Here is a 16,744-nt window from a genome sequence, read left to right on the forward strand (position 1 = left end):
CTCCGCAACTAGAAACTCCACAACTAGACGATTCGCAACTATTACCTCTACAACTTCAAAATCCAAAACTATCAACTCCACAACTTGAAACGCCGCTACTAGATACTCCACAACTACAAACTCCACAACTAGAAACTCCACAACTTGGAACTCCGCAACTAGAAACTCCGCCACTAACATCTCCACAACAAGAAACTCCGCAACTAGAAACTGCATCTAGAAACTCCGCAACTAGAAACTCCACAGCTAGAAACACCACAAATGGAAACTCCACAAGTAGATACTCCACAACTAGAAACTGCACAACTACGAACCCCACAACTACGAACCCCACCACTAGAAACTCCACAACTAGAAACTCAACAACTTGAGACTTCGCAACTAGAAACTCCACAACTAGAAACTCCACAACTAGAGACTCCACAACTAGAAACTCGACAACTAGAAACTCAACAACTACAAACCTCACAACTAGAAACTCCACAACTAGAAACTCCGCAACTAGAAACTCCACAGCTAGAAAATCCACAACTAGAAACTCCGCAACGAGACACTCAGCAAATAGAAACTCCACAACTAGAAACTCCACAACTAAAACTCCACAGCCAGAGACTCCACAACTAGAGACTGCACATTTAGAGACTCCGCAACTTGAAACTCCACAGCTAGAAACTCCGCAACTAGAAACTCCACAACTAGAAACTTTACAAGTAGAAACTCCAAAACTAGACACTTCGGAACTAGAAACTCCACAACTAGAAACTCCACAACCAGAGACTCCAAAACCAGAGACTGCACAACTAGAGACTCCGCAACTAGAAACTCCACAGCTAGAAACTCCGCAACTTGAAACTCCACAAATAGAGACTCCGCAACTAGAAACTCGACAACTTAAAACTCTGCAACTAGAAAATCCGCAACTATAAACTCAAGTAGAATCTCCCCAACTAGAAACTTCGCAACTAGAAACTCCACAACTAGAAAATCCACAACTAGAAACTCCGTAACTAGAAACCCGAAAACTAGAAACTCCACACCTATAAATTCCACAACTTTAAACTCCACAACTAAAACTCCACAACTAGAAACTCCACAACTAGAAACTCTGCAACTAGAAACTCCTCAACTAGAATCTCCACAGTAAGAAATCCCACAACTATAAACTCCACAAACGGAAACTCCACAAATAGAGACTCTAAAACTAGAGACTGCACAATTAGAGACTCCGCAACTAGATACTCCAAAACTAGGAACTCTGCAACTAGAAAATCTACAACTAAAAACTCGAAAACTAAAAACTACAAGTAGAAACTCCACAACTAGAAACTCCACAAGTAGACACTCCACAACTAGAAACTCTACAACTAGAGACTCCACAACTAAAAACTCCACAACTAGAAACTCCGCAACTAAAAACTCCACAGCTAGAAACTCTACAACTTGAGACTTCGCAACTAAAGAACTCGGCAACTAGAAACTCAACAACTAGAAACTCCACAACTAGAAACACCGCAACTAAAAACTCTGCAAACAGAAATTCCATAGCTAGAAAATCCACAATTAGAAACTCTGCAACTAGAAACTCCGCAAATAGAAACTCCACATCTAGAAAATCCACAACTAGAAACTCCACAACTAGAAACTCCACAACTACTCACTCCGCAACTAGAAACTGCACAACCAGAAACTCCGCAACTAGAAACTCACTCCGCAACTAGAGACTCCACAACTAGAAATTCCACAACTAGAAACTCCACAACTACAGACTGCGCAACTAGAAAACTCCGCAACTAGAAACTCCACAACTATAAACTCCACAACTTGAAAGTCCACAACTAGATATTCCACAACTAGAAACTCCGCAACTAGAAACTCCGCAGCAAGAAACTACACGACTCGAGACTTCGCAACTAGAAACTCGGCAACCAGAAACTCAACAACTAGAAACTCCACAACTAGAAACTCCACAGCCAGAAACTCCACAACTTCAAACCCAACAAATAGATACTCCACAACTACAGACTCCACAACTAGAAACTCCACAACTAGAAACTCCACAACCAGAAACTCCGCAACTAGAAACTCCACAACCAGAAACTCCGCAACTAGAAACTCCACAGCTAGAAAATCCACACTTAGAAACTCCAAAACTAGAAACTCCACAACTACAGACTCCGCAACTACAAAACTCCGCTACTAGAAACTTCACAACTAGACGATTCGCAACTAATAATTCTACAACTTCAAAATCCTAAACTATCAACTCCACAACTTGAAACGCCGCTACTAGATACTCCAAAACTAGAAACTCCACAACTAGAAACTCCACAACTAGAAACTCCACAACTAGAAACTCCACAGCTAGAAACTCTACAACTTGAGACTTCGCAACTAAAGAACTCGGCAACTAGAAACTCAACAACTAGAAACTCCACAACTAGAAACACCGCAACTAAAAACTCTGCAAACAGAAATTCCATAGCTAGAAAATCGACAATTAGAAACTCTGCAACTAGAAACTCCGCAAATAGAAACTCCACATCTAGAAAATCCACAACTAGAAACTCCACAACTAGAAACTCCAATACTACTCACTCCGCAACTAGAAACTCCACAACCAGAAACTCCGCAACTAGAAACTCACTCCGCAACTAGAGACTCCACAACTAGAAATTCCACAACTAGAAACTCCACAACTACAGACTGCGCAACTAGAAAACTCCGCAACTATAAACTCCACAACTATAAACTCCACAACTTGAAAGTCCACAACTAGATATTCCACAACTAGAAACTCCGCAACTAGAAACTCCGCAGCAAGAAACTACACGACTCGAGACTTCGCAACTAGAAACTCGGCAACCAGAAACTCAACAACTAGAAACTCCACAACTAGAAACTCCACAGCCAGAAACTCCACAACTTCAAACCCAACAAATAGATACTCCACAACTACAGACTCCACAACTAGAAACTCCACAACTAGAAACTCCACAACCAGAAACTCCGCAACTAGAAACTCCACAACCAGAAACTCCGCAACTAGAAACTCCACAGCTAGAAAATCCACACTTAGAAACTCCAAAACTAGAAACTCCACAACTACAGACTCCGCAACTACAAAACTCCGCTACTAGAAACTTCACAACTAGACGATTCGCAACTAATAATTCTACAACTTCAAAATCCTAAACTATCAACTCCACAACTTGAAACGCCGCTACTAGATACTCCAAAACTAGAAACTCCACAACTAGAAACTCCACAACTAGAAACTCCACAACTAGAAACTCCACAGCTAGAAACTCTACAACTTGAGACTTCGCAACTAAAGAACTAGGCAAATAGAAACTCAACAACTAGAAACTCCACAACTAGAAACACCGCAACTAAAAACTCTGCAACCAGAAATTCCACAGCTAGAAAATCCACAACTAGAAACTCCATAACTAGAAACTCCACAACTACAGACTCCGCAACTACAAAACTCCGCAACTAGAAACTCCACAACTAGACGATTCGCAACTATTACCTCTACAACTTCAAAATCCAAAACTATCAACTCCACAACTTGAAACGCCGCTACTAGATACTCCACAACTACAAACTCCACAACTAGAAACTCCACAACTTGGAACTCCGCAACTAGAAACTCCGCCACTAACATCTCCACAACTAGAAACTCCGCAACTAGAAACTGCATCTAGAAACTCCGCAACTAGAAACTCCACAGCTAGAAACACCACAAATGGAAACTCCACAACTACAGACTGCGCAACTAGAAAACTCCGCAACTAGAAACTCCACAACTAGAAACTCCACAACTTGAAAGTCCACAACTAGATATTCCACAACTAGAAACTCCGCAACTAGAAACTCCGCAGCAAGAAACTACACGACTCGAGACTTCGCAACTAGAAACTCGGCAACCAGAAACTCAACAACTAGAAACTCCACAACTAGAAACTCCACAGCCAGAAACTCCACAACTTCAAACCCAACAAATAGATACTCCACAACTACAGACTCCACAACTAAAAACTCCACAACTAGAAACTCCACAACCAGAAACTCCGCAACTAGAAACTCCACAACCAGAAACTCCACAACTTGAAACGCCGCTACTAGATACTCCACAACTAGAAACTCCAAAACTAGAAACTCCACAACTAAAAACTCCACAACTAGAAACTCCACAGCTAGAAACTCTACAACTTGAGACTTCGCAACTAAAGAACTAGGCAAATAGAAACTCAACAACTAGAAACTCCACAACTAGAAACACCGCAACTAAAAACTCTGCAACCAGAAATTCCACAGCTAGAAAATCCACAACTAGAAACTCTGCAACTAGAAACTCCGCAAATAGAAACTCCACAGCTAGAAAATCTACAACTAGAAACTCCACAACTAGAAACTCCACAACTACTGACTCCGCAACTAGAAACTCCACAACCAGAAACTCCGCAACTAGAAACTCACTCCGCAACTAGATACTCCACAACTAGAAATTCCACAACTAGAAACCTCACAACTAGAAACTCCACAACTTGAAAGTCCACAACTAGATACTCCACAACTACAAACTCTGCAACTAGAAACTCCGCAACTAGAAACTCTGCAACTAGAAACTCCGCAACTAGAAACTCCACAGCTAGAAACTCCACAACTTGAAACACCACAACTAGATACTCCACAGCTACAAATTCCACAACTAGAAACTCCGCAACTAGAAATTCCCCAACCAGAAGCTCCGCAACTAGAAACTCCGCAGCAAGAAACTACACGACTTGCAACTTCGCAACTAGAAACTCGGCAACCAGAAACTCAACAACTAGAAACTCCACAACTAGAAACTCCACAACGAGAAACTCCATAACTTGAAACTCCGCAACTAGAAACTCCACAACTACGAACCCCACAACTACGAACCCCACAACTAGAAACTCCACAACTAGAAACTCCGCAACTAGAAACTCCACAGCCAGAAACTCCACAACTAGAAACTCCACATCTAGAAACTCCGCAACAAGAAACTCCGCAACAAGAAACTCCGCAACTAGAAACTCCACAACTAGAACTTCCACAACTAGAGACTCAACAACTAGAAAACTCCAAAACTCAAAACTCCACAACTAGAAACTACACAACTAGAAACTCCACAACTAGAGACTCCGCAACTAGAAACTCCACAACTTGAAACTCTGCAACTAGAAACTCCACAACTAGAAATTCCACAACTAGAGACTCAACAACTAGAGACTCCTCAACTAAAAGCTCCACAACTAGAAACTCCGTAACTAGAAATGCCACAACTAGAAACTCCACAACTACAGACTCCGCAACTAGAAAACTCCGCAACTAGAAACTTCACAACTAGAAACTCCACAATTTGAAAGCCCACATCTAGATACTCCACAACTACAAACTCCACAACTAGAAACTCCACAACTAGAAACTCCACAACTTGAAGCTCCACAACTAGAAACTCCGCAACTAGAAACTCCACGACTTGAGACTTCGCAACTAGAAACTCGGCAACTAAAAACTCAACTACTAGAAACTCCACAACTAGAAACTCCACAACTAGAAACTCCACAATTTGAAACCCAACAAATAGATACTCCACAACTACAGACTCCACAACTAGAAACTCCACAACTAGAAACTTCACAACGAGAAACTCTGCAACTAAAAACTCCGCAACTAGAAACTCCACAGCTAGACAATCCACAACTAGAAACTCCACAACTACGAACCCCACAACTACGAACCCCACAACTAGAAACTCCACAACTAGAGACTCCACAACTAGAAACGCGACAACTAGAAACTCCACAACTACGAACCTCACAACTAGAAACTCCACAACACGAACTCCGCAACTAGAAACTCCACAGCTAGAAACTCCGCAACTAGAAACTCCACAGCTAGAAAATCAACAACTAGAAACTCCACAACTAGAAAACTCCGGAACTAGAAACTCTGCAACTAGAAACTCCGCAACTAGAAACTCCACAACTTGAAACTCCGCAACTAGAAACTCCGCAACTAGAAACTCCACAACTAGAAAACTAAGACACTAGAAACCCTGCAACTAGAAACCCCACAGCTAGAAACTCCACAACTAGAAACTCCACAACTTGAAACCCAACAAATAGATACTCCACAACTACAGACTCCAGAACTAGAAACTCCACAACCAGAAACTCCGCAACTAAAAACTCCGCAACTAGAAACTCCACAGCTAGAAAATCCACAACTAGAAACTCCACAACTTGAAACTCCGCAACTAGAAAACTCCGCTACTAGAATCTCCACAACTAGAAAACTCCGCTACTAGAAACTCTGCAACTAGAAACTCCGCAACGAAAAACTCCACAGCTAGAAACTCCACAACTGGAAACTCCCCAACTAGAGACTTCACAACTAGAAACTCCACAACTAGGAACTCCACAACTAGAAACTCCGCAACTAGAAACTCCACAGCTAGAAAATCAACAACTAGAAACTCCACAACTAGAAAACTCCGGAACTAGAAACTCTGCAACTAGAAACTCCGCAACTAGAAACTCCACAACTTGAAACACCACAACTATATACTCCACAACTACAAAATCCACAACTAGAAACTCCGCAACTAGAAACTCCGCCACTAGAAACTCCACAGCTAGAAACTCCACGACTTGAGAATTCGCAACTAGAAACTCGGCAACTGGAAACTCAACTACTAGAAACTCAACTACTAGAAACTCAACAACTAGAAACTCCACAACTAGAAACTCCACAACTTGAAACCCAACAAATAGATACTCCACAACTACAGACTCCAGAACTAGAAATTCCAAAAACAGAAACTCCCCAACTAAAAACTCCGCAACTAGAAACTCCACAGCTAGAAAATCCACAACTAGAAACTCCACAACTTGAAATTCCGATACTAGAAACTCCGCCACTAGAATCTCCACAACTAGAAAATTCCGCTACTAGAAACTCTGCAACTAGAAACTCCGCAACGAAAAACTCCACAGCTAGAAACTCCACAACTGGAAACTCCCCAACTAGAGACTTCACAACTAGAAACTCCACAACTACGAACTCCACAACTACGAACCCCACAACTAGAAACTCCGCAACTAGAAACTCCACAGCTAGAAAATCCACAACTAGAAACTCCACAACTACTGACTCTGCAATTAGAAACTCCACAACCAGAAACTCCGCAACTAGAAACTTCACAACTTGAAAACCCACAACTAGATACTCCACAACTACAAACTCCACAACTAGAAACTCCACAACTAGAAACTCCACAACTTGAAGCTTCACAACTAGAAACTCCGCAACTAGAAACTCCACAACTAGAAAACTCTGGAACTAGAAACTCTGCAACTAGAAACTCTGCAACTAGAAACTCCACAACTTGAAACACCACAACTATATACTCCACAGCTACAAAATCCACAACTAGAAACTCTGCAACTAGAAACTCCGCAACTAGAAACTCCACAGCTAGAAACTCCACAACTGGAAACTCCACAACTAGAGACTCCAAAACTAGAAACTGCACAACTACGAACTTCACAACAACGAACCCCAGAACTAGAAGCTCCACAACTAGAAACTCCGCAACTAGAAGCTCCGCAACTAGAAACTCCACGACTTCAGATTTCGCAACTAGAAACTCGGCAACTAGAAACTCAACTACTAGAAATTCAACAACTAGAAACTCCACAACTAGAAACTCCACAACTTGAAACCCAACAAGTAGATACTCCACAACTGGAAACTCCACAACCAGAAACTCCGCAACTAAAAACTTTGCAACTAGAAACTCCACAGCTAGAAAATCCACAACTAGAAACTCCACAACGAGAAACTCCACAACTTGAAACTCCGCAACTAGAAACTCCGCCACTAGAATCTCCACAACTAGAAAACTCCACAACTAGAAACTCTGCAACTAGAAACTCCGCAACTAGAAACTCCACAACTGGAAACTCCACAACTAGAGCCTGCAAAAATAGAAACTGCACAACTACGAATCCCACAACTACGAACCCCAGAACTAGAAGCTCCACAACTAGAAACTCCACAACTTGGAACTCCGCAACTAGAAACTCCGCCACTACAATCTCCAACCTAAAAAACTCCGCAACTAGAAACTCTGCATCTAGAAACTCCGCAACTAGAAACTCTACAGCTAGAAACAACACAAATGGAAACTCCTCAACTAGAGACTCCACAACTAGAACTGCACAACTACGAACCCCACAACTACGAACCCCACAACTAGAAACTCCACAACTAGAAACTCCACAACTAGTACTCCGCAACTTGAGACTTCGCAACTAGAAACTCTACAACTAGAAACTCCACAACTAGAAACTCCACAACTAGAAACTCCGATACTAGAAACTTCGCAACTATAAACTCCAAAGCCAGAAAATCCACAACTAGAAACTCCACATCTAGAAACTCCGCAACTAGAAACTCCACAACTAGAACTTCCACAACTAGAGACTCAACAACTAGAGACTCCTCAACTAAAAGCTCCACAACTAAAAACTCCACAACTAGAAACTCCGTAACTAGAAACTCGAAAACTAGAAACTCCACAACTAGAAACTCCATACCTATGAATTCCACAACTTGAAACTCCACAACTAAAACTTCACAACTAGAAACTCCACATCTAGAAACTCTGCAACAAGAAACTCCGCAACTAGAAACTCTGCAACTAGAAACTCCACAACTAGAAACTCCAAAACTAGAGACTGCACAATTAGAGACTCCGCAACTAGAAACTCCACAGCTAGCAACTCCGCAACTAGAAACTCCACAACTAGCGACTCCGCAACTACAAACTCGACAACTTGAAACTATGCAACTCGAAACTGTGGAACTAGAAAATCCGCAGCTATAAACTCAAGTAGCAACTCCCCAACTAGAAACTGCGCAACTAGAAATTCCGCAACTAGAAAATCCACAGTTAGAAACTTCACAACTAGAAACTCTCCAACAAGAAACTCCACAACTAGAAACTCCACAACTAGGAACTCTGCAACTAGAAAATCTACAACTATAAACTCGAAAAATAAAAACTACAAATAGAAACTCCACAACTAGAAACTCCACAACTAGAAACTCCACTAGTAGACACTCTAAAACTAGAAACTCCACAACTAGAGACTCCACAACTAGAGACTCCACAGCTAAAAACTCGACAACTAGAAACTCAACAACTACAAACCTCACAACTAGAAACTCCACAACTAGAAACTCCGCAACTAGAAACTCCACAGCTAGAAAATCCACATCTAGAAACTCCGCAACGAGAAACTCAGCAAAAAGAAACTCCACAACTAGAAACTCCACAACTAAAACTCCACAGCCAGAGACTCCACAACTAGAGACTGCACATTTAGAGACTCCGCAACTCTAAACTCCACAGCTAGAAACTCCGCCACTAGAAACTCCACAACTAGAAACTTCACAACTAGAAACTCCATAACTAGACACTTCGGAACTAGAAACTCCACAACTAGAAACTCCACAACCAGAGACTCCAAAACCAGAGACTGCACAACTAGAGACTCCGCAACTAGAAACTCCACAGCTAGAAACTCCGCAACTAGAAACTCCACAAATAGAGACTCCGCAACTAGAAACTCGACAACTTAAAACTCTGCAACTAGAAAATCCGCAACTATAAACTCAAGTAAAAACTCCCCAACTAGAAACTTCGCAACTAGAATCTCCACAACTAGAAAATCCACAACTAGAAACTCCGTAACTAGAAACCCGAAAACTAGAAACTCCACACCTATAAATTCCACAACTTTAAATTCCACAACTATAAACTCCACAACCAGAAACTCCGCAACTAGATACTCCAAAACTAGGAACTCTGCAACTAGAAAATCTACAACTACAAACTCGAAAACTAAAAACTACAAATAGAAACTCCACAACTAGAAACTCCACAAGTAGACACTCCACAAGTAGAAACTCCACAACTAGAGACTCCACAACTAAAAACTCCACAACTAGAAACTCCGCAACTAAAAACTCCACAGCTAGAAACTCTACAACTTGAGACTTCGCAACTAAAGAACTCGGCAACTAGAAACTCAACAACCAGAAACTCCGCAACTAGAAACTCACTCCGCAACTAGAGACTCCACAACTAGAAACACCGCAACTAAAAACTCTGCAACCAGAAATTCCATAGCTAGAAAATCCACAATTAGAAACTCTGCAACTAGAAACTCCGCAAATAGAAACTCCACAGCTAGAAAATCCACAACTAGAAACTCCACAACTACTGACTCCGCAACTAGAAACTCCACAACCAGAAACTCCGCAACTAGAAACTCACTCCGCAACTAGAGACTCCACAACTAGAAATTCCACAACTAGAAACTCCACAACTACAGACTGCGCAACTAGAAAACTCCGCAACTAGAAACTCCACAACTAGAAACTCCACAACTTGAAAGTCCACAACTAGATACTCCACAACTACAAATTCCACAACTAGAAACTCCGCAACTAGAAATTCCGCAACTAGAAGCTCCGCAACTAGAAACTCCGCAGCAAGAAACTACACGACTCGAGACTTCGCAACTAGAAACTCGGCAACCAGAAACTCAACAACTAGAAACTCCACAACTAGAAACTCCACAGCCAGAAACTCCACAACTTCAAACCCAACAAATAGATGCTCCACAACTACAGACTCCACAACTAGAAACTCCACAACCAGAAACTCCGCAACTAGAAACTCCACAACCAGAAACTCCGCAACTAGAAACTCCACAGCTAGAAAATCCACAACTAGAAACTCCAAAACTAGAAACTCCAACACTACAGACTCCGCAACTAAAAAACTCCGCAACTAGAAACTCCACAACTAGGCGATTCGCAACTAATAACTCTACAACTTCAAAATCCAAAACTATCAACTCCACAACTTGAAACGCCGCTACTAGATACTCCACAACTACAAACTCCGCAACTAGAAACTCCACAACTAGAAACTCCGGAACTAGAAACTCCACAGCTAGAAACTCTACAACTTGAGACTTCGCAACTAAAGAACTCGGCAACTAGAAACACAACAACTAGAAACTCCACAACTAGAAACACCGCAACTAAAAACTCTGCAACCAGAAATTCCACAGCTAGAAAATCCACAACTAGAAACTCTGCAACTAGAAACTCCGCAAATAGAAACTCCACAGCTAGAAAATTCACAACTAGAAACTCCACAACTAGAAACTCCACAACTACTGACTCCGCAACTAGAAACTCCACAACCAGAAACTCCGCAACTAGAAACTCACTCCGCAACTAGAGACTCCAACACTAGAAATTCCACAACTAGAAACTCCACAACTAGAAAGTCCACATCTTGAAAGTCCACAGCTAGATACTCCACAACTACAAACTCTGCAACTAGAAACTCCGCAACTAGAAACTCCACAGCTAGAAACTCCACAACTTGAAACTCCGCAACTAGAAATTCCGCAACCAGAAGCTCCGCAACTAGAAACTCCGCAGCAAGAAACTACACGACTTGAGACTTCGCAACTAGAAACTCGGCAACCAGAAACTCAACAACTAGAAACTCCACAACTAGAAACTCCACAACGAGAAACTCCACAACTTGAAACTCCGCAACTAGAAACTCCACAACTACGATCCCCACAACTACGAACCCCACAACTAGAAACTCCACAACTAGAAACTCCACAACTAGATGCTCCGCAACTAGAAACTCCGCAGCAAGAAACTACACGACTTGAGACTTCGCAACTAGAAACTCGGCAACCAGAAATTCCACAGCTAGAAAATCCACAATTAGAAACTCTGCAACTAGAAACTCCGCAAATAGAAACTCCACAGCTAGAAAATTCACAACTAGAAACTCCACAACTAGAAACTCCACAACTACTGACTCCGCAACTAGAAACTCACTCCGCAACTAGAGACTCCACAACTAGAAATTCAGCAACTAGAAACTCCACAACAACAGACTCCGCAACTAGAAAACTCCGCAACTAGAAACTCCACAACTAGAAACTCCACAACTTGAAAGTCCACAACTAGATACTCCACAACTACAAATTCAACAACTAGAAACTCCGCAACTAGAAATTCCGCAACTAGAAGCTCCGCAACTAGAAACTCCGCAGCAAGAAACTACACGACTTGAGACTTCGCAACTAGAAACTCGGCAACCAGAAACTCAACAACTAGAAACTCTACAACTAGAAACTCCACAGCCAGAAACTCCACAACTTCAAACCCAATAAATAGATACTCCACAACTACAAACTCCGCAACTACAAAACTCCGCAACTAGAAACTCCACAACTAGACGATTCGCAACTAATAACTCTACAACTTCAAAATCCAAAACTATCAACTCCACAACTTGAAACGCCGCTACTAGAAACTCCACAACTAGAAACTCCACAACTAGAAACTCCACAACTAGAAACTCCACAGCTAGAAACTCTACAACTTGAGACTTCGCAACTAAAGAACTCGGCAAATAGAAACTCAACAACTAGAAATTCCACAGCTAGAAAATCCACAACTAGAAACTCTGCAACTAGAAACTCCGCAAATAGAAACTCCACAGCTAGAAAATCTACATCTAGAAACTCCACAACTAGAAACTCCACAACTACTGACTCCGCAACTAGACACTTCACAACCAGAAGATCCGCAACTAGAAACTCCGCAGCAAGAAACTACACGACTTGAGACTTCGCAACTAGAAACTCGGCAACCAGAAACTCAACAACTAGAAACTCCACAACTAGAAACTCCACAACGAGAAACTCCACAACTTGAAACTCCGCAACTAGAAACTCCACAACTACGAACCCCACAACTACGAACCTTACAACTAGAAACTCCACAACTAGAAACTCCGCAACTAGAAACTCCACAGCCAGAAACTCCACAACTAGAAACTCCACATCTAGAAACTCCGCAACAAGAAGTTCCGCAACTAGAAACTCCACAACTAGAACTTCCACAACTAGAGACTCAACAACTAGAAAACTCCACAACTCAAAACTCCACAACTAGAAACTCCACAACTAGAAACTCCACAACTAGAGACTCCGCAACTAGAAACTCCACAACTTGAAACTCTGCACCTAGAAACTCCACAACTAGAAATTCTACAACCAGAAGCTCCGCAACTAGAAACTCCGCAGCAAGAAACTGCACGACTTGAGACTTCGCAACTAGAAACTCGGCAACCAGAAACTCAACAACTAGAAACTCCACAACTAGAAACTCCACAACGAGAAACTCCACAACTAGAAACTCCGCAACTAGAAACTCCACAGCCAGAAACTCCACAACTAGAAACTCCACATCTAGAAACTCCGCAACAAGAAACTCCGCAACTAGAAACTCCACAACTAGAACTTCCACAACTAGAGACTCAACAACTAGAAAACTCCACAACTTGAAACTCTGCAACTAGTAACTCCACAACTAGAAATTCCACAACTAGAGACTCAACAACTAGAGACTCCTCAACTAAAAGCTCCACAACTAGAAACTCCGTAACTAGAAATTCCACAACTAGAAGCTCCACAACTACAGACTCCGCAACTAGAAAACTCCGCAACTAGAAACTCCACAACTAGAAACTCCACAACTTGAAAGCCCACAACTAGATACTCCACAACTACAAAGTCCACAACTAGAAACTCCACAACTAGAAACTCCACAACTTGAAGCTCCACAACTAGAAACTCCGCAACTAGAAACTCCACAACTAGCAAACTTCGCAACTAGAAACTCTGCAACTAGAAGCTCCGCCACTAGAAACTCCACAACTTGAAACACCACAACTATATACTCCACAACTAGAAATTCCACAACTAGAAACTCCGCAACTTGAAACTCCGCAAATAGAAGCTCCGCAACTAGAAACTCCTCAGCTAAAAACTCCACGACTTGAGACTTCGCAACTAGAAACTCGGCAACTAGAAACTCAACTACTAGAAACTCCACAACTTGAAGCTTCACAACTAGAAACTCCGCAACTAGAAACTCCACAACTAGAAAACTCTGGAACTAGAAACTCTGCAACTAGAAACTCCGCAACTAGAAACTCCACAACTTGAAACACCACAACTATATACTCCACAGCTACAAAATCCACAACTAGAAACTCTGCAACTAGAAACTCTGCAACTAGAAACTCCACAGCTAGAAACTCCACAACTGGAAACTCCACAGCTAGAGACTCCAAAACTAGAAACTGCACAACTACGAACTTCACAACAACGAACCCCAGAACTAGAAGCTCCACAACTAGAAACTCCGCAACTAGAAGCTCCGCAACTAGAAACTCCACAGCTAGAAACTCCACGACTTCAGATTTCGCAACTAGAAACTCGGCAACTAGAAACTCAACTACTAGAAATTCAACAACTAGAAACTCCACAACTAGAAACTCCACAACTTGAAACCCAACAAGTAGATACTCCACAACTGGAAACTCCACAACCAGAAACTCCGCAACTAAAAACTTTGCAACTAGAAACTCCACAGCTAGAAAATCCACAACTAGAAACTCCACAACGAGAAACTCCACAACTTGAAACTCCGCAACTAGAAACTCCGCCACTAGAATCTCCACAACTAGAAAACTCCACAACTAGAAACTCTGCAACTAGAAACTCCGCAACTAGAAACTCCACAGCTAGAAACTCCACAACTGGAAACTCCACAACTAGAGCCTGCAAAAATAGAAACTGCACAACTACGAATCCCACAACTACGAACCCCAGAACTAGAAGCTCCACAACTAGAAACTCCACAACTTGGAACTCCGCAACTAGAAACTCCGCCACTACAATCTCCAACCTAAAAAACTCCGCAACTAGAAACTCTGCATCTAGAAACTCCGCAACTAGAAACTCTACAGCTAGAAACAACACAAATGGAAACTCCTCAACTAGAGACTCCACAACTAGAACTGCACAACTACGAACCCCACAACTACGAACCCCACAACTAGAAACTCCACAACTAGAAACTCCACAACTAGTACTCCGCAACTTGAGACTTCGCAACTAGAAACTCTACAACTAGAAACTCCACAACTAAAAACTCCACAACTAGAAACTCCGATACTAGAAACTTCGCAACTATAAACTCCACAGCCAGAAAATCCACAACTAGAAACTCCACATCTAGAAACTCCGCAACTAGAAACTCCACAACTAGAACTTCCACAACTAGAGACTCAACAACTAGAGACTCCTCAACTAAAAGCTCCACAACTAAAAACTCCACAACTAGAAACTCCGTAACTAGAAACTCGAAAACTAGAAACTCCACAGCTAGAAACTCCACACCTATGAATTCCACAACTTGAAACTCCACAACTAAAACTTCACAACTAGAAACTCCACATCTAGAAACTCTGCAACAAGAAACTCCGCAACTAGAAACTCTGCAACAAGAAACTCCACAACTAGAAACTCCAAAACTAGAGACTGCACAATTAGAGACTCCGCAACTAGAAACTCCACAGCTAGAAACTCCGCAACTAGAAACTCCACAACTAGCGACTCCGCAACTACAAACTCGACAACTTGAAACTTTGCAACTCGAAACTGTGGAACTAGAAAATCCGCAGCTATAAACTCAAGTAGCAACTCCCCAACTAGAAACTGCGCAACTAGAAATTCCGCAACTAGAAAATCCACAATTAGAAACTTCACAACTAGAAACTCTCCAACAAGAAACTCCACAACTAGAAACTCCACAACTAGGAACTCTGCAACTAGAAAATCTACAACTATAAACTCGAAAAATAAAAACTACAAATAGAAACTCCACAACTAGAAACTCCACAACTAGAAACTCCACAAGTAGACACTCTAAAACTAGAAACTCCACAACTAGAGACTCCACAACTAGAGACTCCACAGCTAAAAACTCCACAACTAGAAACTCCGCAACTAGAAACTCAACAACTAGAAATTCCACATCTAGAAACTCCACAACTTGAGACTTCGCAACTAATGAACTCGGCGACTAGAAACTAACAACTAGAAACTCCACAACTAGAAACTCTGCAACTAGAAACTCCGCAACTAGACACTCCACAGCTAGAAACTCCACAACTTGAAACACCAAAACTAGATACTCCACAACTACAAATTCCACAACTAGAAACTCCGCCACTAGAAGCTCCGCAACTAGAAACTCCGCAGCTAGAAACTCCACGACTTGAGACTTCGCAACTAGAAACTCGGCAACTAGAAACTCAACAACTAGAAACTCCACAACTAGAAACTCCACAGCCAGAAACTCCACAACTACAGACTCCCCAACTACAAAACTCCGCAACTAGAAACTCCACAACTAGACGATTCGCAACTATTACCTCTACAACTTCAAAATCCAAAACTATCAACTCCACAACTTGAAACGCCGCTACTAGATACTCCACAACTACAAACTTCACAACTAGAAACTCCACAACTTGGAACTCCGCAACTAGAAACTCCGCCACTAGAATCTACACAACTAGAAACTCCGCAACTAGAACCTGCATCTAGAAACTCCGCAACTAGAAACTCCACAGATAGAAACACCACAAATGGAAACTCCACAAGTAGATACTCCACAACTAGAAACTGCACAACTTGAAACTCTGCACCTAGAAACTCCACAACTAGAAATTCTACAA

The sequence above is a fragment of the Rhipicephalus microplus genome, unplaced genomic scaffold, assembly GCF_043290135.1.
Source record: "Rhipicephalus microplus isolate Deutch F79 unplaced genomic scaffold, USDA_Rmic scaffold_12, whole genome shotgun sequence".
NCBI lineage: Eukaryota > Metazoa > Arthropoda > Arachnida > Ixodida > Ixodidae > Rhipicephalus > Rhipicephalus microplus.